Genomic DNA, 24991 nt, shown 5'->3' on the forward strand with positions numbered 1-24991 from the left:
GTGGCGGTTATATACAATATTACCGCGGGATCTGTGTCGTGCAACTGAAAGACACTTTAATTATTTTCAACCTCAATTTCTCTCTTAGCTATTTCCAACCCTATTTTGTTGCCAAGATATTTAAACTCAAAAACTAAAAATCTAAATTGCTTTCCTTTAATTATTCTTACTCTTTTTGTAAGTCAAGGTAATATTGATAGTAATTGAATCTGTTTTTTTACCTGAATATAATTACATTTATTTTTATGAACCATTAAAAAAACTTAGTTGCTGGAATTAGCTAATTATAGAATGATAGAAAAAAACAAGGATTGCACAATGATGTGAGATGTATTTGAGGAAACTCAAGTAACGTTTTCGATTATACTAAAATATAATGATCCTGATTTTGCTTTTGTTCGGGAAAATAGAATCTCATGTTGGACATAAATTACTATTAAACTTTTAGATTAACAGTCTAAAATGAGAATTTAATAATTTGGACTAATGTTATTTCTACCTTAATAAGAAAAAGCAGGTTAGTTTTAAAACAATAAGAAACAATGAGGAAATTTTTGGTATTGCATCAGAATCACCTGGAGGCCTTATTTAAAAGAGATTGTTAGCCCCAGCCACACAGTCGTGGATTCAGTATTTCTAGGGTGGTGCCCAAGAATTTGCGTTTCCCAAATGCAAGGTTTCCAGGTGATTCAGATACCACCCACACTTCAAGAATGACTGGTAGATGGACTACTTAAAAGATTATTTGCAAACAGTAAACAAAACAACAATGGAAACAGTTTAAAATGCAATCCCTTGCATTTTGATACTTACATTTTCACCTAAGCAATGGCCATTCTAAACAGTGTCCACATTAGATGAACTCTTCCCCAGGAGTTTTCAAAGTTCCCATGAAACTCCCAGGGAGTTTTCAAGGCACCTCTACCCCCAACCCCCCACCTGACTGTTTGAAAGAGAGAGAAAGAAGAGGAAAGGAGAGCAGACGATGAGACAAGACAGGAAGAGAGGCTGACAAAGACAAAGGTAAATAACTGAAACTTGTGCTTGCTTGATGTACACCGTACTGTTTCCAACACTTTCCTGTTTTCTGAAAAAGATATATAAGTATATACATCAAGCATGGTAGCTCTTATTACACCATACATATAGATTAGGACAAAATCCCAAATGTAAAATATGTTGTCTTTATATAGACCCCAGAACAGCGTGTACCCCAGAGCATTGTGACTCTCATATGGTGGAAGTGTGAGCTACAGTGATTCTTCCTTTACATGGGAATGCATGACCCAGACCATTGGCTTTCTAAACATTTCACTGATACACCAGCCCTGAAACTTCAGAGGATCTTATAGCATACTTGTCCTGCAAGGACCTACAATGCACTTGTCATTTCCTCCTCATCTCATCTTATTTGCAAAATGCCATCAATATAGTGCATCATTGTGATATGCTTTGGGATATCTACACAATATTATTCTCTTTAGAGTAGGAGAGTTAGCATTGCTCTGGTGCAAGATTGCATATTTATACCATTTTCTTACCTGCATAAATTTGAGGTGATTTTGATCCCCTTTTTTCATAGAGATGAAAAAATTGGTATATAACAAGTAAATGTTTGCATGCCATGTATCTGAGGTTAGGATAATATTCTATAGCAAAGATACCACATATTTAGCAGAGTAACTACAATTAGGGATCCTGATTAGTTGAATCTTTAATGATGTACTGTCATTCTCTTGTATCTGTCTGGCTTTTGAAGACCTGTCTATGAATTAAATCAAGGTATGTTAAGGAGCATTATCTTTGCATCCTTTTCAAATCTTTCAGGGTAGCACAATTATCTTTTATTTATGTGTCGTAAAACGTCTTTAATTTGTAATCTTAGCAGGGCTTCTCAGACTGCTGCTTCGATCTTCCCCACTCTTCTCCCACCATCCAGGAAACCAATATGTAGGCTGTGCTACTTACTAAAGTTGTCCTTTAGGTACTGAGAGAAAAAAAATAACAGGAGGGTCTACGGACCCAGTGATCAAGGATGAGATAGGGCTATTTATTATTCAGTTTCCATATATTTCTCTTTCTAACAAAGGGCTTTGAGGATGCTCCATTTCCCTACTATCAGTATCAATGAACTGTATAATAGTCTACCAATGTTGTGAGTATTTTTCTTTCCCACTCCAGTCCTGCCTGAAAAACTGACCCTAACTTCCACTGGGGAAGAACTGAGGAAATCATGGCTACATACACTGGCGTTAAAGTTTCAGGGCCATTCTTTTGAAGGAACTAGATTATTCTTTGCTTCAGATGTATAAACTAGGCAAGAGTGTTACAGCAAATGCTTGGCGCCCAGGAAGAGACAAGGGTCACACACTCGGGGAATCAGAAAAGACTGTTTATTCCGTACCGGTGCCGGCCCAGGGCGCAGAAGAGGCTGAGCCCCAAGCCCTGGCGCTGGCCTACTTTTATGCCTGGCCACCTTCTGGGTACTCAGAAACTTCCTATGTGCTGTACAGGTGGGCGGGATTGCGGTCTCCAGGGGAGAAGAAGGAGGGCACTTACCATTGTGCTCCTGCATAGTTTGCTGATGCCAGAGGCGAGCAAGATTACAGAAGCCAGAAGCATGCAAGGGGAGTATCTGGCCTGGGACTTCTGGCTGGCTTTTTGTTTTCATCCGCGTCTGCCCCCTTCTCTTCTCAAGAGATTCTGACTTTTTGTTAATATGGCTCAGTGCAAGCTCTCAATCACTAACAGCTGTTGGTTGTATAGATTGACCAGTTTCCTTGTTGGCTTCCTATCTTCTAGGGATGCTGGGGGTTTTTTTGCTTGTTTGTTTGTTTTCGGTTTTTTGTTTGTTTATTTGTTTGTTTTTTCTGATTAACTACCTCTACTGTTTCTTAGAGGATCAGATGTCCTTGGTTGTCACTCCAGTCTTGTCACTAGTAATGATTGTGCCCTCCTTGATTTTGTCAGTCAAGAACTACCACCTGGCTTCTATAATTATTATCTTCCTTACTGCTATCAGTAAGCCAAGTTTTGAAATGGCATCCCCTACTTTGTCTCTCAAGGAATTGTAGGATCTAGTCAATATGTGCTGGTAGGATCCAAGAGAACAAATGTAGGTCTGAAAAAGGGCAAATGAAACATAAAGTTTATCAAAGGAGATACAGATACAGGTATAGATATGGATATATAAGTATAGAATTTACAGAATATACTGCCCACACAAGGAATCCAGTTGCAGATTGATCACTAAACTTCTCAGTGACACTGGGGACCCTCTCACCAAGGCATTCTGTATTAATTCAGTCATTAGAATATCTCCTGGGCCACCTTTCAGGACATAGTCATCTGGTAGGTGGTCCAGTCTTTCCTAGCATAACCATTCTGCTATATTCTATCTCTGAACATTTTGTTCTATACTTCCAATTTTTGCACTGGAATATCTCATACATCTACTTCATTTAGTCTGGGCCATTGCCTGCCTGAGTTTTGATGACACTTTGGCAGCATATTTGTACTGTATCTAAGGCCCTTTCCTGGTGGTATATTTTGCAAATTATATTTCTATATATCTATATCTATATTTCCTTCAGAGTCCCTTGTATCCTTAGTAGACTCAGAACTTCACCAGACAGGTTACATTTTGGCTTAATCCATTTATGGAGCATATGTATGACGAGGAGAGTAGATCTTGAGGAGAATGTTTTGACTCTCAAGACAGAAGCGTCTGTGTTTTCTGCCAGCAAGGAGAGACTACTGTGCACTAAAAGGAAGGAATGCACCATTTCTTGAGATTCAGAAGACTGAGGCTATTCTGGGGAATCAAGAATATCGAATGCATTATCACAGATGTCCCCATTTCTTATCACAGGGTCTCATTCTTTCCCACTCAAGGCTGGACCTTAGCATAACATGTGTGTTTAGGTTGAGAATTTAAACTTCTCTAAAACTCAGCTCTTTCTGTGATTAAGTTGTGAGCCTAGTCCTGATCTTTGTTTGCTCTGTAGCTGATGGAGATGAATGTCTCTTAATAAACAAATTTATCATTGACAATTACATAAAGACTTCAAGTAATGATTAATCATCCCAGTCTTTTTTTCTGTCCTTCTCTTCACTAGCCATCCATTTCCATTGGCCTTAAAATTACTAACTCTGCTGTATTTCTCAAATCACTGATACAGTACAATTGTTAGTACATGTCTGTCCAATGGCATAACATCATATTTCAACACTGGTGAAAATTTTATGTGAATTATTTCATTTCACATTTGTAATATTATGATGGCATGTAAAATATTTGCTAGAATTCTGAGTATCTACAGCAAAAAATACTAGTAGGACAAAATTAAGTAATTTCCTTGTTGGGTTCTGATTTCTAATACACTTTTCTTCTATAACTCATTAGGTAACTCTGCATATCCTGATATGTGTTAACAGTGTACTTGTTAAAATTTTCACATATGCAGTGAATTCTTTGCCATGTGCCCTTCTCCATAAAACCACTCACAATCTGATAGTTTACCTTTTCAAGACCGGCATTGTTCCAACTCTCTCTAGTCTGCTGTTAAGTAGTCTTATATACTAAAGTGTAATTATAGAACTGATTATCCTATATTGTTATGTTGGAAAAATAAGTAAAGTTATCACCATAAAATGGCCCACCAGACTAACATAAGCTCTAGTCCTAGCTTAGAGACTCCTCTTCTGGGTTCTTCCTGTCCTGTTTGCCATGCTCACCAAATTACTACTAATATGGAATGCGGAAGTAACAGAAGATAAATTGTCCCCCCTGCTTGTGCTCTGGACTCAGATCTCTGGAGAAGGATCTCTGAGCTCACCAGTGTAAAATACGACTCCGATCGCCCAAAATCTCCGAGTGCCACTTGGTTTTTCTGCCAGAGATCCAGCCTGGTCCTGTAACAGTTATATAAAACAACCTAATTACGGGAGTGATTACTCCAGCATACTTGCAGACCTCATTCACACTGAAAGGGAAGTGATTACACATTAAAGGTACACTCACCACCGACCAAAATGTAAGGGGTCATCTTACACTTCTACCTAGAATGTTGTATTAAATTTGTCATTATTTTTCTTAACCATCTTTTTGAGTGTGTGATTTTTCTTACAGCCATCTTTACAAAGTTTTAGCTGAGACTACCAATCATATCCATGTTGTTAAATTTAATTGCAGTTACAAATAATTGTAATTAAATGCAGATACAAAACAATTGTAAGCCATGGTCTTCCTTGACCTTTTAGCAGATGCAACCTCTTGATCATTTCTGAAACACAATACTCCTCTAATTCTTTAAAAAAGATATGTATCATTATACATTCTAAGGCTAATAGGGGTCAATGGTAGAACAATACCTAATTATTCTTTGCTCTTCCCAAGCAATGGGTTATGAGTATTTTTTAGTAGTATGAAAAAAGGTCTTCATCTAACCACTCATTTGATATTTTCACACTACTAAGATTTTATTTAGGAAATATATGAAACTGATCCTTGTTCTTCCACATATGTTAGAATTATGCCACATTCTATAGTTTCAATAACTGTCCTGGGGTAGATATACATCCCTAAAATAGGGTCCTTTAGGACCATGATGAACAAGGCCTGAACTTGGGATAATAAATATGCTGTTAAAATGCAACACAAGGTATGTCTGGGTGGCTCAGTCAGCAGAGCATCCTACTCTAGATTACAGCTCAGGTCATGATCCCAAGGTCTTTGGGATCAGGCCCCATGTTGGGCTCTGCCCTGAGTGTAGAGCTGGCTTAAGGCTCTCTCATCTTCTGCCCCTCTACCCATGCTTGCTGTCTCTTTTTCAAATTAAAAAAAACAAAAACAAAAACAAAGCACACAACACAAAAAGTGAAACATATTTTTAAATAAGTTTAGCTTTAAAAACAGAATGTAAGTGGAAGAAATATATTTATAGATATTGATTAAAAAGAAATATAGAAATGAAAGATCAGGAAAACTTTGTATAAAACATCTGCATTGCCAGTGCTGTGTCTGAACAGATTCTTAACACTTGCAAATTTGCCTGTTGAGCTTGAAAAAACAATCTCAAGGTATTTCTGTATTAGATTTTTATTAAGGCTTGTTATATCTAAAATATTTATGTTTCTCATTAATGTTAAAACGAATAAATGTAAATATATTGCATTTACAAATACAAGAATTATTTGATTTCATATTTGTAATATCATGATGGCATGCAAAATATTTGCTAGAATTCTGAGTATCTACAGCAAAAAATACTAGTAGGACAAAATTAAGTAATTTCCTTGTTGGGTTCTGATTTCTAATACACTTTTCTTCCATAACTCATTAGGTAACTCTGCATTCCATCTATTAAACTATTTGTATTTACACATTGCATAAATTATAATTATTGGACATAGTACAACCAATATATATGGTATATGTCCTTAATCAGGCTGACCAGGGGAAATATTAGCTGAATTACCAAGTGTACTAATTATAGTGTTATCACATTAAGTATATAAAATTATGAATCAAGGCTAACCAGTAGTAGTCCCTAGAGGCAATCCTTCATATACAATACTAACATGCATTTTACGATTTAATTGCTAATATGCAAATGTTAAACCATATTTGCTGTTATAGTACACATGCAGGCAAATTTTAACATAACACAGGTGCTATATAAATTTTTATCTAGAATAGTTTATTGTAGCCATTCATAGTTTTATTTATACAAACTCTGAATATGTCCATTGTTTGAAAACTTGGATTAATATTTACAGATCAAACTGAAGAATGTTTATTAATAACATTCTATATCAAAAAAAGTAAATGTATAACTTATTGTATTTTCTTATTCGATAGCAGTTTAATTTCTTTTGGATACAACAGAAACATATTTCTATTCCATTTGTGGTTAAATTTGTATTCCTCAGTGATGTGTCAATCCTCCCAAGTTATTACAGACCATCAGAAATTCAGAGGAGGGGTTGAGGCTACATCTAAGACTTTAGTCAGAGACTCTAGTCTGTAATTATTGGCATGTCCATAGCTCTTTTCAAGGCCACTATGTTTTCTTGAATTTGGAGCCTTTAATGTGAGCATAAGATTCTCCAAAATGTGAAGTTGAACTTTTTGCTTATGGTTTTCTTTTTGATCCTTAAAAGATTTATTATGATTTCTTGATATGTAAAACTTCTTTGCGAAGAAATACACAATATTAAGAACTGTATAGAATAAAAAATGTGAACTTCAAGTGTTGGTAAACATTAGTAGTTGGAGCCTACATTTTCAGATCTTTTGTCTGTGAAATAATCAATCAAATTATGGGTTCTTTATGGATACTTTTATCACTTTTGTTCAATAATATCTCTATTTTTCTTCAAATGGTTTCTCAATTTGAATCCATTGCTAGAATAATTGTATAACATTCAAAAAATATTTTAAAAAATATCCTGTTTATTGTCACTATAACATAATTTTTCTGACAAAAGTTTTATTTTATTAAACTTTGTGCACATTATTTTTCCAGTAAAGTAGAAAGTAAAAAAAATAAAAAAATATAAACATGCATAAATAAATGCATGATTCATTTCTTTATTCCATTAAGTAATATCATCATTTTAATTTTATTTCTATTCTATCAAAATCTCTTCCCAAATGTGAATAAATATAATAATAAATATATATTTATTTATATATTCAAAAAACATTTATGCTATTTAGTTATTTCATTATCATATGATTTTTTTTATTAGGGAGATGAATATTCAGAATATAACAATTCTAAATACTTTTTTGCTTAATATTATAAAAATCCAGCACTCACTTTTATTTTGATCCTCTTTTAAATTCACTTTCCCCACAGTCAGTTTAAAATCACCAACTTCCTTTTCTTGCTATTTACTTCCATACTTCTAAGTTTACTACCATTTCTTGCTTTTCATCACATGTTTATATATTACATATTGATATTAATATGGAATGAGGTTTTAGATGTCTTAAATTCTTGGGACACCTGGGTGGCTCAGTCTGTTAAGTGTCTGACTTCAGCTCAGGTCTTGAACTCATGGTTCATAGGTCCTAACCCTGCATCAGGCTCTGTGCTGATAGCTCAGAACCTGGAGCCTGCTGTGGATTCTGTGTTTCCCTCTCTCTCTCTGCCCCTCCACCACTTACACTAGCTCTCCCTCTCTCTCTCACAAAAAAATGAATAAATATTTTTAAAAACCCTTTAAAAAGGATATATTAAAGGTGTATTGCCTACATGCATATATTTATTCCATTTCTCTAATTCTCCCCCCCCAAATTGTACCAATTTTTTGATATCTATGTTCAGTTTTTACATTACGTTGTCTGAGTAAGTACTCAAATTTCAGACACAGAGAATGCTATGGTTACATTGCTCCTACTGATTTCTATTTTCTTCTATAAAGTTTATAATCTATCATTTATTTCATTTGCTAATTTTATGTACTTATTATAAATCAGTTTTCAAACATGAATAGATATGAAGAATCTCCTTACTTTCAAAGACAAAGTTTTAAACGTTTTCTTCTTCCTTCTCTCCTTAATTTCCTTCCTCCTTTTCTTTCTTTTTTATTCTCTCTTGTGGCTCTATCTCCTGGTGTCTTCTTTTGTCATTCTACACAGCTTTCTTCCTGAGCATTTTCATTGTCCATCGCTTTAAAAGTTCATTTGCCTCCATCTTTTGCAACATCACCTGTTTCCAATGACAGGATTCCTTGACTTCCTCTTCCTTAATTTACTCCCTCAATTGGATCAAACACCATCTCCAGTAGCTTCCTGAGAATACTCACACTGGAGGTAGTTAACACTTTCTCTTGACTGATGGGTTTACCACATAAGAATTGTAAAGAATATTCTCTCAGATTTGTAAAGGCTTCTTTTCTTTGACATTGTATGTTTCAGTTGTGCTCTTACGAAGTGTGAAGACCATTAAATTTCTCTGCCTTAATAATTTCGAATTCCACAATAATGTACCTTGATATGAGGTTGTAAATTCACTTTTTATCCTTTAGTGAGCTGTTTATTTTTCAATTGTCATTTTATTTCAATATGGAATAGTATGTATTATTTAATTTAGGAAAGTTTTCTTATTTATTTCATTTATATTTCCTCTTTATTTTATTGTATTCTGCAACTCATGAAGAGTTTATTCTTACCTTTAAAAGAATGTTTATTTTTCCCTAGTCCATTGAGAATTTCCTCAACTTACATCTTATCATATTTTGCATGTCTTCTTTCTTATTTTAATTTTCAAAGAGATACTCATTGTTATCTGAATATTCTTTATTTTAATGCCCAATTTTTTTTTTGTATTTTTCTATGGCTCTAAGATTTCTATTTTCAAATTTCTTTTTCTCAAAGTATATCTGCTCTTTCTGTAAACTATTTCTTTCCCTTTTGTTTGCTGTCATATATGTCTTTCATTAGAGGCTTTCCTCAAATGTCTTTGGGAATTTTCATTGTTATGTTAGTAAGGATAACTACATTATATTGAAATAAAAAAAATATGTCTCCACAATCTTAGCAATAAGGTAAAGTTTAATTTAGGTCTCTTACTATCTGTTCATCAAAGTTGGCTTTGGGGATCTGCTCTGTGTCATCATTATGTTCACTTGGTGACCCTGGCTGATGGGGTGGCGGTTATAGGTCATGGTCAATGACTATGGCAGAAACAAGCTCCTAATGTTTCTGTCCAGAAAGAAAAAAATCTATTCAACTCACAGTCTACTGACCAAAGCAGTCCTGCTCCATGCCTAAATTAAATCAGTAGGAAAATACAATCCTGCCTTGTACCAAGCAGAGAAAAAAACTAAACAGTTCATGAAAACAATAAACATTGCACAGTTGTGTCTTCATAGTTAATAATGAAACACAAAAATCTTAATTGGGCATTATGAGAACCCAGTGAGATCGTCTCCTTCCTTTTTTAAAAATTTTTTATTATTATTTTTTTTTACTTGAGAGAGAGTGTGTGTACAAGCAGGGGAAAAGGCAGAGAGAGAGAGAGGAACAGAGAGAGACAGAGAGAGAGAATCTCAAGCAGGCTCTGTGCTCAGCAAGGAGTCAATGGGTCTCAATCCTTTGACTCTGGGATCATGATGGAAATCAAGAGTCTGGTAATCAACTGATTAAGCCATCAGGTGCCCTGGATTTGCTTTTTCAACAGAGGGGCCCAAATGCCAGTTTCTGGAGTTATTTCCCATTGGCCAATAAGCTTTTACAAAAAGAAATCCTCCAATTTCTTGCCTTGGGAAATGTAGCTAGGGCATAGAGATATTTGAAGACATCCTAGGAACTAGACTAGGGCAAATCACATTTATTTCTCTGTGTAGACCTTGTTTTCACGACAGAACCACACCATATGTTTCAGTGTTATCTGTTGCAGGTGAGTACAGAATATGTCTGAATCAACAACTCCATAAGCTTAAAATTTTGATTGAGTTGAGTCTATAACCAATAGAACCTATAACTTTTCATCTACTGCTTGGAGCCTTGTTGTTGAGGCAGGAAAGAGCACCTGCACTTCTTAATTCCTCTTTTAAAACCCTTCAAGCAATCTAATTTTTTTAGTCTTTAGATTACTCAATAAGTACCCTTTCTATGAAACCCACTAGCATTTCTGTTTTCAGTATTTTCTTCCTCTTCTTATTTACGTATGATTACATATTTTGATGGTTAATTTTTGTGTCAGTTTGCTCAGGCTGTGTTGACAAAGTACCGTAAACAGGTGGATTAAGCAATACAAATTTATGTCTCACAGGTTGGAAGCTGTGAAGTCCAATGCCAAAGAGCTGGCTGACCTTGTTCCTATTGCAGATGGCTGCCTCTTGCTGTGTCCTCACATGGACGAGAGAGGCAGTAAGCTCTCTGCTGTCTTTTCTTATGAGGGCATTAACCCTTCATGAGGTCCCCACTCTCATGATCTCATCTAACTTCATTATTCCCAAAGCCCCACCTAAAAGTTACTTTGGGAATTAAGTCTTTGATATATTAATTTTTAAGGGACACTTTCAGTCCATATCATGTGTCAACCTGATTAGGCCACAGGGTGCCCAAGTGTTTGGTAAACATCCTCTGTGAAGGTGTTTCTAGATGAAATTAACATTTGAATTAGACTGACTAAAGAAAATTGTCCTCAAGAGGAGCCTGGGTGGCTTCCAACTCTGTATTTGGGCTCTGGTCATGATCTAGCTGTTTACGGAATCCAGCCCCATGTTAGGCACCATGATGAAAGCACAGAGTCTGCTTGGGATTCTCTCTCTTCCTCTCTCTCTGCCCCTCCTCTGCTGGCATGCTCTCTCTCTCTCTCAAAATAAATAAAGTTAAAAAAAAAGAAATAAATAAAATTGCCGTCAATAATGTGGGGAGCACTTATTTTATCATTTGAAGGCTTGAATAGAACAGAAAGGATGACTGTAATAAGAGGAAACTCCTCCTATCTGACTGCACGACCTGGACATTGATCTTTTCTGGCCTTTGGACTTGAACTGAAATATCAGCTATAGAGCCTGCTGGCTTTCAAACCTGCACTTACATCACTAGCACTCTGGGTCTCTAGCTTGCAGACAGCAGATCTTGGGATTCTTTGGCCTCTGTAACTGCATAAGCCGATTCATTATAATAAATCTCTTTCTATATCTTACTGGTACTGTTGCTTTAGAGATCTTGGAATAATATACAGATATATAATTCTTACCTTGGTATATCCACTTAGATTTAGGAGGAAATCCAAAATTTGGAAGTGTTTACTTTAGACTATACATAGTAGAATAAAATGACATTATGTCAGTTTGTTGGAGGATAATTAAATGACCTTGTGACAGCGGGAATGCCAAATGAAGCCATTTAATGCTCTAATTAAAACATTAATATAATTTTATTGCCTTGAATGATCTAATATTTCATCTTAAAATATATATTCCCTATGGGCATGTGCTGCTGATAGGCTTAAAAATGCTGAATATGCAGCAATGTTACAATTGCTGAGAGTAGTTTAGATGGTAAGTCTGGAATTCTCCAGTAAGGGTGGGGCAATAATTAGCAATACATGCACTGTTGGAATAATTTTAAAAATTTGATTTAAATTGTAAATGTTAACACAATTTCATGAACTATTCAAACACGGAATCAAGATAATCAAGGTAGATAACCCAAGAGGTAGTTTAGGGAGTGACAGAGCTTAAAGAATACCCACTAAATAGCATGAAAGATATATGACACATTTAAGTCAATTTGTCAATCAGCAGCTTCATATGAAAAATGTAATTATTTTTATAAATCATTTTTTGATTTTGTAACTTTTTTATAAATACGTGGGTTTAATCAAAATGTTGTACTTGGCATTGTCTGCTGTGTTTCTAAGCAAGAATAACATTTCAAATATGTAGGCAGTATATAATCCAGCATGAATTTCCCTGATATGTGGAAAGCTTGATAAGTGTGCAGGTTATACAGCAACTTTCTCAAAGCTGCAGATCCCCGTTCTATACCGTTTTGTGATGCTCTATAATGTTTTGTGTGGGACTCTCCCTATCACATTTTTCCTATGTCAGCTGACTCAACCAAAGGTTCTTCCAGTAGGAGGCGATACAGGAAGTGAAGGCTCTTTGCTGCCTATTTTTTTCAGCATCACCCAAGATACTGTTCTTTACCCTGACAATGGCAGCAGTTTCCAGTACTTGCTCATTCCAATTTCATCTTTCTCCTTCCATCGCATAGCACCAGTCTCATTTCCTTGTATTTGAAGATGCTAGACAAGGCTGACCTGGGCTGAGGGGGAGCCTCATGAGAGGTCTGAATCCCAGCTACCCTGGCCTTTTAATAATACCAACTTCTCTCTCTCTCTCTCTTGCTTGCTCACTTGCTCTCTCTCTCTCTCTATCTTTTTTCTACACATGTAGGAATCCTGGCTGCTTCTTGAAGCTTTTAAATCTGCTCTTGGTTCCTGTTTTTGCCTTTTCATTCCTCCCATGCATGTTTAAACACTTCTTTATAGAAAATCCTCTCTGTCCGAATAACTGGAATTATTTATGTTTTCAAGGAGGTTAATATGGATTTAAGCAGTCAGGTGAGGCTTAATAAAGACATTAAAATGTTGGTGTCCTTTGAAAAGCAATAAGGGTTTGGGTGTCAGAGAAGAGAAGTGGGTGACAAGGGCCAGAAACAGCAGTTACAATGAATATTGAATTTGGAGCTGAGAAACAATGAGAAAACAAATTAGTTAGAACAGAAGATATATATTAGAAACTAAATTGGACAGCCATGACAATTGAAAAGTTTGTTGAGAACTCCTTTTATGGGACATAAATGGCTTTCCAGTAAAACAAATAAGCCAAGTGACATGTATTACGCAAATATGGAAGGCCTTGAAAGCTAGTGAAATGCTTTTTAAGTGCTATAATATATTGCTATTATAAGTTGATAGACCAACAGCAAGATTTGTATAAATAGGGAAAAAACCACTTTATTTCTGAAGTTTGTCATAACTATGGCTGTGGTTAGCTCGAAAAAAGACTGAGTATAGAGTATTTGAGGCTGAAATAAAAATATATTAGAGATATACTATCTATTGAGATTGTGAAAAACCCAACTGTTGAAAGTGGCTTTATCACTTTAGCCTGATATTGGAATTGAGGTACTATTCACAGAAATGAGATATTCAGTTGAAAAGTGATTCCAGCAGGACAGGAGATGGGAGGAATGAGAAGGTTAGGATTTGAATTTAGATCATGTTGCATTAGCAGGCTCTTTAAAAGGTATGTCATCAAAGTGGGTAAAAATAATCCTCTTTTATTATAGAAGAGAGAGAAACAGATGTGTAAGGATACAAAAATGGAAGGTGTTTGTACAATGCTAGTTCAGTACTATGGACAGCACTTTGAAATGAACCATGCTCTAGAGAAATTGAGGAATACAAATATTAACATGAAGAAAGTATAAAACATTACTGCAAAACAATACTTTTGTGGGATACCACTTATATACATGTAAGTCCCTTTCTGTTTTATTGAGGTATCTCAAGTTACATGAGTATATATTGGTTTTATATTTCTGAGGTTGTTAATTTTAACTGTTTTTCTTTCTCTTTCTCTCTCTTTTTTTTTTTTTTTGTCATTCATTATCTTGACAGTTTCCATGGCATTGTGGCCACTTGTCTTTATGAAATGTAGTCTCTGCACATACTTGATCTGTGGACAGAGTACATAAAGGGCAGAAAAGAGTATGATCTGAGCTGTGGTGAACACTCCTCGCGCTCCAAGACCTTGGTGCACTGGAGGGTGTCTTTCCTAAAGGGAATGTTCTCCCCTGGTGATCATTGGATCAAGAACTTCTAGTGTTTTGGGGACAGAAGGGTAGGATAATGGACAAGCTTTTCTTACATAAGCAGTCACTGCCAGAGAAAAGTGGAGTATCTGGCCTCATTAGAATGTATCCTGTCCTGTTGAGGTGGGGCTTTGTGTATCTTTGCCAGCAGTCACTGGAGAGCAGTCTTACCCCCTTGGTCCCTCCTCCAGCTCCTTCACATGTGGACATTGGAGAAGCTGAGGCCTCTTTTGGGACATCAAGGAACCACAGAGAATGGCTGAGAGGTTTGGGTTTGTGGGTCTAGGACTATTTTTCCTCTCAGGGTCGTATACGCCATGATATCATATGTTGCTCCTTCTTAAGCCAGCAGATGAATAATTAGTCACTGGTCTCTTTAATTTAATATACATCCACAACTCCAGGGACCACATGTCAAGGTCCTTCTAGAAGTCTTATACCATTGTTTTTCTCACTCAGTGGCCTTGCTAGAGAGAGCGTGGAGATTCTGAAACCCCAGTGAGCTTGGACCAGTGAGCAACATGCCAGACTCTGCTTCACACAAGGATGGTTGCCCATGTTTGCAGATGATTCTCCTGCACAATCTGTCCTTATTGTTTAATGTGCAATAGTGCACATTGAATCCCTTATATGTCTAAATAGTTACAAGTTTTAAATTAAGAAAAATGGCTATAAAATATACTAAGTTCTTTTCTCCTACTATGATAAATATACCTTCATAAAGACAAAATATAACACCATGTGTAAAGCAACAGACTATATCACATGTTCCCTTAGCTTTTTCCCAATCGCTTGGGAAAATCTTTGGGATAAACACTCATGGCCTTTCACTCCATGGGGGCCTCTCTCCATTTCTTCCTAAGGCCTGACTGTTTTCCCACTTACTGTCCTTCTTCCATCCCCACTATGCAGGGACATCCAAAAAAGTCCAAATATCATCAGCTTCGAAGTTTCTCTTCACTTTAAGTCATAAGCCAGGCAATATCTATCAGGGGCCCTAGAGGACGCCTCCCTTCCTGCTTTTGGGGTTTGATAGGAATCTAGAACTGAAAGGTCAAGTTTGAACTTAGAATTTCCTCCTCGTGGGAGTTGGAGCATGGTAGGGAGGAGAGAACCCTGTCTATACCAGGCAGTGGCCCATCCTCCTCCATTACACCCAGGCTACTTCAGAGAGTTCTCATGAGTATAAGAAAACAGCTGTATGAGCACAAGCTCTCCCAAATAGACAAGCTTTGGGCACACAACGTATTTCATATTGTGCACCCAGTTCTATGATCTGCCCTCGGGAAATCTGTTTTTGCTACATAAACTGTAATACAGACTTGGGGACTTTGTGCTGAAAATTGCGTGGTTCCAGCTTCTTCAATTATGATCAAAAAGGAGTTATTTGAGTGTTTGAAAAATATCATTAAAAACAAAATCTCCTCCCAATCCAGAAACTTCTCACAAAGGTAGAAGAGAAAGAAAACAGCTTAAATACTTAATAATCATTAAACTGAAATGTGATGTGCACCCCAAGCAAACAACTAAGAGATGGCAACGGAATTTTCTCAGTATCAACAAAACTGGTCCTCAACTAAGAGAATTTGAAAACATCATTTGTCATTTACAGTTCATCCTACATTCACTGGGTAGTTGTAACCATCTGTGTTAGCTAATTGGCTTTGGCCAAAGGAGATACAAACTTTTCCTCATCTTTTAACAATAGGTAGTTTTGCAACTTAAAGGAAGGTAACCACAGAAGTCAGGCTCCTACCCTCCCACATAAACCAGGAGATAGGGGTTCTGTATTTCTTAATGATTGTATTTCAAACAGAGGGTCCCAGGTCCTTGAGAAAAACATCCCTGGGTTCTAAAACTGGGAAGAGGCTTATTTAGCTTTTAAAAAGATTTACACAGGGGCATCTGGTTGGCTCAGTCCATTAAACTTCTGGCTTTTAATTTCAGCTCAGGTTGGTGAGATCAATCAGTTAGTGAGATCAATCCCCACATTGGGCTCTGTGCCAACAGTGCAGAGCTTGCTTGGAATCCTCTCTCTCATTCTCTCTCTGCTTTCCCCCCCTTCTCTCTCTCTTTCACTGTCTCTCTCAAAATAAACAAACAAATAAACATTTTAAAAGAAAGATTTGCACATAATTCAAATTTTTAAAAATTAAAAAAACATTTTTGGGGAGAGAGAGACAGAAGGAGTATAAGCAGGGGAGGGGCAGAGAGAGAGAGAGGGAGATACAGAATCTGAAGCAGACTCCGGGCTCTGAGCTGTCACCACAGAACCTGATGTGGGGCTCGAATTCATGAACCATGAGATCATGACCTGAGTTGAAGTCTGACACTTGACCCACTGAGCCACCCAGGTGCCCCAAATTTTGTTTGATATTTATTTATATTTGAGAGACAGAGACAGAGAGACAGAGAGAGAGAGAGAACACACAAGTGGGAACGGGGCAGAGAAGGAGATACAGAATTCGAGGCAGGTTCCAGGCTCTGAGCTGCCAGCGCAGAGCCCAACATGGGGTTGAAACTCATGAACCGTGAGATCATCACCTGACCCAAAGTCTGACACTCAACCAACTGAGCCACCCAGGGACCTCTACACGTATTTCAAAGATATGGACTAAGGATTTAGAAGTTTTCTAAAGTAAATGCCCTAGGAAAAGAAGAGTGTCTCCTCCCTTATTTCCAACCAGGAGAATTTATTTATTTCTTTTTCAGTTTGTATTTACCTTTCCATGGGCCTTGAGATTTAGACGGAGACATTCCCTAGGCACAGACCCTGGGATCGTGTGTGTGTTTGTGTCTGTGTGTCTGTGTGTGTCTGTATGTCTGTGTCTGTCCATGTGTAGGTGTTTTAGGCATTGGGGTGGGGTTGGCAAGTTGTCTCAGAGGAGGGCCAAAGCAGACTCTAAAAATGCATGGCCTCCTGGGCACGTGATACCTCTGTTGTAGTTTAGAGACAGTGCTGCCTCTAGGACTTTCTTCTGTACTTTCTCAACCTCTGTCCCTTATTGGGAGGGGAAAGAGCTGTCAGCAGCTCTCTTGAGAATGTGTGGTACCTGGATCCTTCATTCTTAGTTTGATTTGGCCATGAGTCACAACGCAAGAAGGCAGGTCTCATCCCAAGTTCAATATCATGTCCATAGAAGATAAACTACAGGATTATCTTCATCCAGACATAACCATGTTCAATTCTAAATAGCTAGTTTTTATATGATCAGTTTCTCTTTTAGATACTTTTATGTATAAAGAGTTGACCAATATTATTTGCCAATGAAGAAAAATGAAGATTGAAAAGACCTTCTAGAATGGGCATTGTTTTACTTGAATTAAGGAGAATTGGGAGTTGATGGCTGATAAATTTACAAGTATGCATGTATGTGTGTGTGTATATATTTAGTTAGTTAACCTAATGAAAACCAATGCTTTTGTTCAGCAGTCCTTGATGAACAGGACTAAGGAGGGCTAAATTAAGCACAGAGAAGAAAATGAGAGCAATTCAGTATATGATAGTATGGACTCTTAGCTCAGTGGAAGGAAGAATCTGGAGGGACAGATGAAAAGGTGAGAGAGATGGAATTTGTTTGGTAAGAGGGGATAAAGAAAAAATTCAGTGAATAGACAGAGTTACTCAAGACATATTTTCCTGGTGTTTCTTATTTGACAGTTCTTCATTGCTCAAGAAATACCCTTGTAATGAACAAATTCACCCTTGTCCTTTTCTCAGCCCTAGGTACTTTAAAGATAATCTCGTCCTCCTTAGTACACTTGGTTTCAGAAAAGTACACTTGGTTTCAGAAATGTCCTTTTAGGATTTGTTTTTACATTAATCTTCTTAAAATTAATTCTTGAAGAGTCAGACTTCATTTTTCCTGCTGCTATCTCTTTTAAACTAGTCTCCTCTTTAGGAGATGAGCTTAAAATTCATAGCATTGATTTGTGTTACGGAAAAAAATGTATGTAAAAATGGAAGTCACTTGTAAATATTACAGTAGGTTATTGCTATTTCTAAAACAATGAAGTATTTAATATGCATTTTATTACTAAAATATCAGTAATAAAAACATGTATATGTACAGAAACATATAGAAATATATACATTTCGTGTATATGTGTGTACATTTCAAAGACTTCATTTTTTATGTATTTCAGACTATTTTGTTTTATAGCAAATCAAATATTTTATTTCATATTCTGAAATCAAGATCTCTAAGTCAGTTATATTGGTCAAAACATCTCCAGGATATATGATAAAAGAATTTTTGAGTAATTTTCTTTACATATGTACATTAAATCTATAATTATTCTTAATTTATATATTGCCTCTCTCTNAATTGATTAAGGGAAGATGATCACTAGAATCTACAGGCTGAATTCAGCCTTTTCTCTGGGCCTCCTGGCTATCGATTTTTCAATGATGTTCTTTCAAATTTCTGATCAGATGATCAACTTTTTAGCTGTTTGTGATATCAGTATAGAGCAATACATCAGGTCATCTCTCCTAATTAGGGGGAGACTTAGTTGTGTCATGTGAGGTTTTCAAAACTGGGGACTATTTTCCTTCAGCACTCTCTGGGTCACTCCTCAGTTAGGATGAAGTACAGAAGTATCTTATTTCTAGGTAGTGCTTATTTACCATGCAGGTACATATTAGGAGACATCAACACGATGATGACTGTTTCTCCCTTCACTTCCCAAGTCATAAGAAACTCCCTCCCCCCCTCCCCCGCCATGAAGCCATAGAAGTGAGACAGAGGAAAGGATAATCAGTAAGAAAGAAAGAATAGAATGGCTTAATTGGCTACCCGCTCAAGCAATTGCACTTTTAGTTTCTAGACCTTATCATGTTGGGCCTGTCCAGCTGGATTTTATTCTTTGTTAGGCCAGGCCGATTTTGATTGTGAATGTTGTTGTAGGGTGTGTTTCTTTGTGTGTAACATAGCCTTCCTAAACCTCACCTGAATATCTGTAATACTAGGTTAAATCTCTTCCTAACAGCCTCAGTGCTGCTCTGTTTTCACTATTCAGCTCCCAAGGTCATAGGTGATTTCTGCTGCGCTTCACAGTCTTATCTTGAGCCTGCTGATCCTGCCCCCCAGCCAGGGAGCCAAGATGACTCTTGATGCAAACTTCGAGAACAACCTCCTTTCTCTCTCTCAGCTCCCTGTGAAATTCCATCTTTTAAGTTACTCTGCCCTGCAAATTACACCTCCCTAAGTAGCCAGTAACTGGGATCTCTGCCTCCTCAACTAAATGCTAAGACTACAGCATTGCTTGGAATCCTCCAAATAACAGGTAACCCTAAAGCTTCTCCCTGTGTTTCCTTCCTGTGCTGTGTGCTGTTGAAAGCTTGTGGCCAAAAGGGCCTTAAAATTCCCCTCAGCTGACTAAACTTTAGACAGGATTCTTCATGACTCCGGGCTCTTGTCCTTTGCTATGGAAATACTTTTTAAAAGCCTCTTGCCAGTTTTACAGCCCAGGAACTTCTTTCTCAAGGACCCAAGAACCATTTCTTTGAAGTGCCATCATCAAGAAAGATAGATCCCTTATTTTTCTTCCTCAGTAGGAGGTAGGAACCTAACTTCTGGGGGGAGAGTGGGGCACCTGGCTCCACGTTGTAAAACTACCTCCCATCACAAGATAGAAAAAAGTTTATCTTCCCTTTGGGTAAAGCCAATTAGTGAGCACAGATGGCCTGAATCTCCCCCTGCCCTCAGCTCTAAAAAACCGAATGGCCTTTTGTCAGTAGAGTTGAGCTCAGATTCTTTTCTAATATTTCTCTCTTACTGCAGTGGCTTTGCATAATAAAGTCTTCCTTGCTTGCCTCTGTCCAGTGTAATCTTTGCTTTGACATTTTACAAAACTTGTTCCATGTATTTTTCATGTTTATGTTGTTTTCTTTGGAAGGGATTAATCTACTGTACTTGAAGTGAAAATCTAGAGAGAACCTCTGAGGTGTTTTGCTCGTCAGGAGGCAATAAAATTTTGACTGATAGCTAAAGGATGTAAGCTCCAGAAAGGTGCTTTTATTTTAAGCTGGATATATAGATATTACCACATCTTTGAATGGTTATGGAAATGATACAAAAAAGAAAAAAAATGATCAGTCAAGAGAAAGATAATTGCAGGCTCAAAGGCTTTGAGTAAAAAAGAAGGGTTGAGTTCCATATAAAATTAGAAGTCTGGGTCTTTGAGACCAGATGTGTAAGTTCACACGGCATATTGGGAGATTTAGTAGTTAGAAAGCTGATGAAGTTCCCTCCAAGTATATATCTATATTTTTGGTAAATAGAAAGAAAAGTCTCTCTCTTTATGGGAGCAAGGATGAAGCTGTTGTATTGGAGAGCTGAAGAGATCTCAGACATGAGATAGACTGCGAGTTGGGCTTAATTAGGTGTAGATTATGACGAGTTAAGGATAATAAGGAAACACAAAGACAAATTAATAAATATATATTCAGGGAAGGCACTAGGAGGTCAGATGGCAGCAAAAAATAAGGGGGGTAGAAGTGGTATAGTCCAATTGCGTGTAAATCATAGGGAGAATAAAGGATAAATCATTTGGAAAGATAAGTAAAGGGAAATAATCTGCTAGAGGAGATGAGCAGGTGGTGTGACAAGTCTACCTGCAGACCTGGCCTTATATGTGGCACAGGAGGGAATATGCGAAAAAAACAGCAAACCAATGAAGAGTAGAAGATCATGGGCATACGGCCTGGGTTTGTAGCTGGGCTCTATCATACTCCCTGGCATTGTCCGTGTTACATAAACATGAACCTGCTATGCCTCAGATTTCTCACATGTAAATTGGAGATAATAGTAGTACTTGTCCCAAAAGATTTTTGTGAAGAACAAGTGACCTAACACACATAAGCTGCGTAGAATACTGCACAGAGTATACTATGTACTCATTAATATTTGAGCAAGCTAGACAGGACATGACCAACTGGTCACCTGTGCAAGAGATAAAGGGACATTCAGAGAGAAGTTTGATGTTATAGACGACTGTTCTAAATGGTAAGCAATGGGGTCCAGAAAGTGTCTTGAAAGATTTATAGAGAAGAAACTGGGGAGGAATTGAATCTTACCCAAGGAGACATAGGGGCATGAATTTGGGTGAAGGTGAATGACTTGAGAAGCTGGGATTCTTGGAAATGAAAGATGGTCTGATTAGAACTCTGTCTCAGGGTTGCCAAACTTTTTCTGTAAAGGGACAGATAATAAATATTGTAGCATCACTTGGTCTCTGTTCACAGCTTCTCTCATTTAATGTGGAAGTGTCCATAGACAATACGTAAAGAAATTTCTGCACCTGTGATTCAATAAAGCTTTATTTATAAATGCAGGCAGTGGGTCATATTTGGCCTGTGTGCTGGAAGTTGCCTCATTAGGGCTGTCGTAACAGAGTGGCACAATTTATGTGACTTAAACAGCAGAAATCTCTCATAGTTGCAGAGGCCAGAGCTCTGAGATCAAAGTGTGAGTAAAAATTTGGTTTCTTCTGATGGTTCTGAGGGTAGAAGCTTGTCTGTTCAGGACTTTTCGCTTAGCTTGGAGATATACTCTTCTCCTTGGGGTCTCTTTACATAGCATTACCCCTCAGTGCATTTCTGTCCCCAAATTTTCCTTTTATATTAAAACACCAGTCATACTAAACAAAGTCTACACTAATGGCCTCATTTTAAGTTGATTAGTAAATGATCTAATCATTTAAATGATTAGTAAATTTGTGGGGCACCTGGGTGGCTTAGTCGGTTAAGCGTCCGACTTTCGCTTAGGTCATGATCTCGCGGTTCGTGGGTTCGAGCCCCGCGTCGGGCTCTGTGCTGACTGCCAGCTCGGAGCCTGGAGCCTGTTTCAGTCTGTGACACCCTCTCTCTCTGACCCTCCCCTGCTCACGCTGTCTCTCTCTCTCTCTCCTAGAAATAAATAAAACATTAAAAAAAAAAAATTAAATGATTAGTAAATTTGTAAAGACCTTGTCTCCAAATAAGTTCTCATTCTGAGCTACTTTGAGATTAGCATTTCTATACTAAATTCTATACATGAATTTAGGGGGTAGGGTCACGATTCAATCCATGACCCTTCCTGACCCTTGCTCAAAGTAGAAGGTCCATTTTTTTTTCTCACAAACACCTTCTCCTTATTATTGGTTTCTTAGGCCATGTAGGGGACAATGATGTTATTTCTTTACAAAGTCATTCCTTTAAAGACTTGAGACAGGAATAGAAAGTTGATCTCTGTCAGCAGCAGCCATGGTGCCCTGATATCTCAGCGTCGGCGTTGTTGCTTCACCTAAATGTAAATGAGGCTCTGCCTTATGCTTTCATTTTAACAAATGCTACTAGAAAACTGGGCCTCAATTTTAAGAGGAAAGTGGATACAGAAATCAGAGTCCCTGGCTGCAACATGGCCACAAGGACCACATGCTTCATCACTTTGGTAACTGCTATCTGAGGAAGACCAACGAAACACCAGCAGCTGCTGCACCAAAAACACTCTGGTGCTCTCCTGAAGACAGCCACTTGCCCATCAGTGACTCCCCCTCATTGTGGTGTAAGTGCAGAGGTCGGTGTGTGCTTCCTACCACCTCTCCACTTCGTCCCTCCTCCCATGATGCACTCCCACCCATGTCCCCACTAAGAGACCATTCACAGGAAGGACATGTTCTATTTTTTTTTGGATAAGTGAGCATTAAAAGAGTATGAAGGGAACAATGACAGGAAAACCTCTGTGTGTGTGTGTGCACATGTGTGTGTAGTATAGTGCATATTAGCTGTTTCGTGGTTGCAGGTGAATATATGATATTGGCAAAGGTGAGGTCACTTAGGGGAGGTGCAGAAGCCACGGGAGGGAGAAGACCAAACTCAAAACTAAAAGAGCTAAATTTGACTGCAATGAAAACATCTATATTTTTGTCACATTTATGCATCCATTTAAAATTATGCAATTGTGTGGAGATATATATATGCATGTCCATATACGTATATATACACATACACAGATACACACACACACACACACACACACACACACACAGATATACATATATTTAAAAAGCTCTAAAAGGTGGTGAAGTGATGGTGGAGGTCTCGAAACTAAAGGAGCAATGTTGCCTACTTCACAGTTTGCATCAGGTTGTGTTAAGCATGTGACTGCTTTGGAGAGTTTCAGGAAGCTTGTAAGCAGCTAAAATAGTTTTTCCACTTAACGTTTCACTTGTAGTCAAATTCCTTCACAGTGTATTATAAATGATTTAGAGAAATCATGATCATTTTCTTACATAAGTGAAAAACTCCTATGTCCTGGTGCCCCCAATCGAGTTATTAGGATATAAAAGCAAATGTTGGCACATTTACAACAATCATGTATAATAAGACCCAACCTTTATTTAGCTTTTACTGCGTGCCAGTAGTTTTGAAGTCATTTTAATGTGTATTTACTCCTTTAATCCTCTCAGGGAATCTAGGAGGAAAATACACTGTTTTTAACCACATTTTCAGGGCGCAAGAAAATTGCATTTGTTTTCTAGGCTGTGCAACAAACTACCACAAACTTAGCAGCTTAAAATGACACGAATTTATAATGTCCTGGTCTCTGAAGGTAAAGGAGTCTGAGCACAACTTGACTAGATCCATTGCTCAGAGACTCTCATGGCTAAAAGCACGGCGTCACCATGTTGTGGTTTTCATCTGGAGCGCAGCGTCCTCTTTGAAGCTCACTCAGATGTTCACAGAATTCTGTTCCTTGTGGTTGTAGGGCCGAGGCTCCGAGCTCCTATAGGCAAACCCTCTTCATAGACAATTTACAACATGGCTGTCTGCTTCTCCTCTATCAGGCCAAAAGGAAAATATCTGCGGCAGCTCTGACTTGTTCTGAAGCTTCTTTATTTTGACCTCAAGGCTCTCTTTAAAATGGTTCACCAGATGACATTGGCTGCACCCAGGGTGATCCTCTTTTTCATAAACTTAAAGACAACTGATTAATGACTTGATAATGGAAATAAAATTCCATTATATTCACAAGTTTTTCCTTCACTCAAGGGGAGAGGTTTAAACAGGATGTACATACCAAAAGCAGAAATCTTCGATCCCAGCCTACCACCAAACCTAAGGCAAAGAAGGGAGGTATAATTCACCTCCCATGACAAAGTTAATAAGTAATTGCAGCTCAGGCAATCTGTATTTAAATTGCACTCGATAACCACTATGTTGCACCATGTAATGAAAAAGAGGAGCTTCAACTCATGCCTCTTAGCAATTATATCTGTGTAATATCAAGAACTGTGGAGGACACAGGATTTTTATCCTACTGGTAAGGTAAGTAGTTAGCTTTCCACAGTTTCATAGGAGCTAGAAGACACAAGACTCTGAGTCAGAGACAAAGAACACTCTATTACTCATAGAAATAATAGTAGCCAGGGTATCATCATTTACACTGGTTTCCTGAGCCTCAGTTCCTACTGGATGACACAGAAAGGGCCACATGATATCTGCACGTACATTAGATATTGTGCTGCATGAGGAGTAACTCTCACTTAGGGAACCAGATATCTTATACTGCACAGAAGCGTGACTGATGTTTGCCCCAATGGAAGATATTATCTTTACTATACTAGACAGTAAGCAAACCTGCCCTTTTCTCCATA

Source organism: Crocuta crocuta, unplaced genomic scaffold (genome assembly GCF_008692635.1).
Source record: "Crocuta crocuta isolate KB4526 unplaced genomic scaffold, BGI_CrCroc_1.0 scaffold183, whole genome shotgun sequence".
Classification (NCBI taxonomy): domain Eukaryota; kingdom Metazoa; phylum Chordata; class Mammalia; order Carnivora; family Hyaenidae; genus Crocuta; species Crocuta crocuta.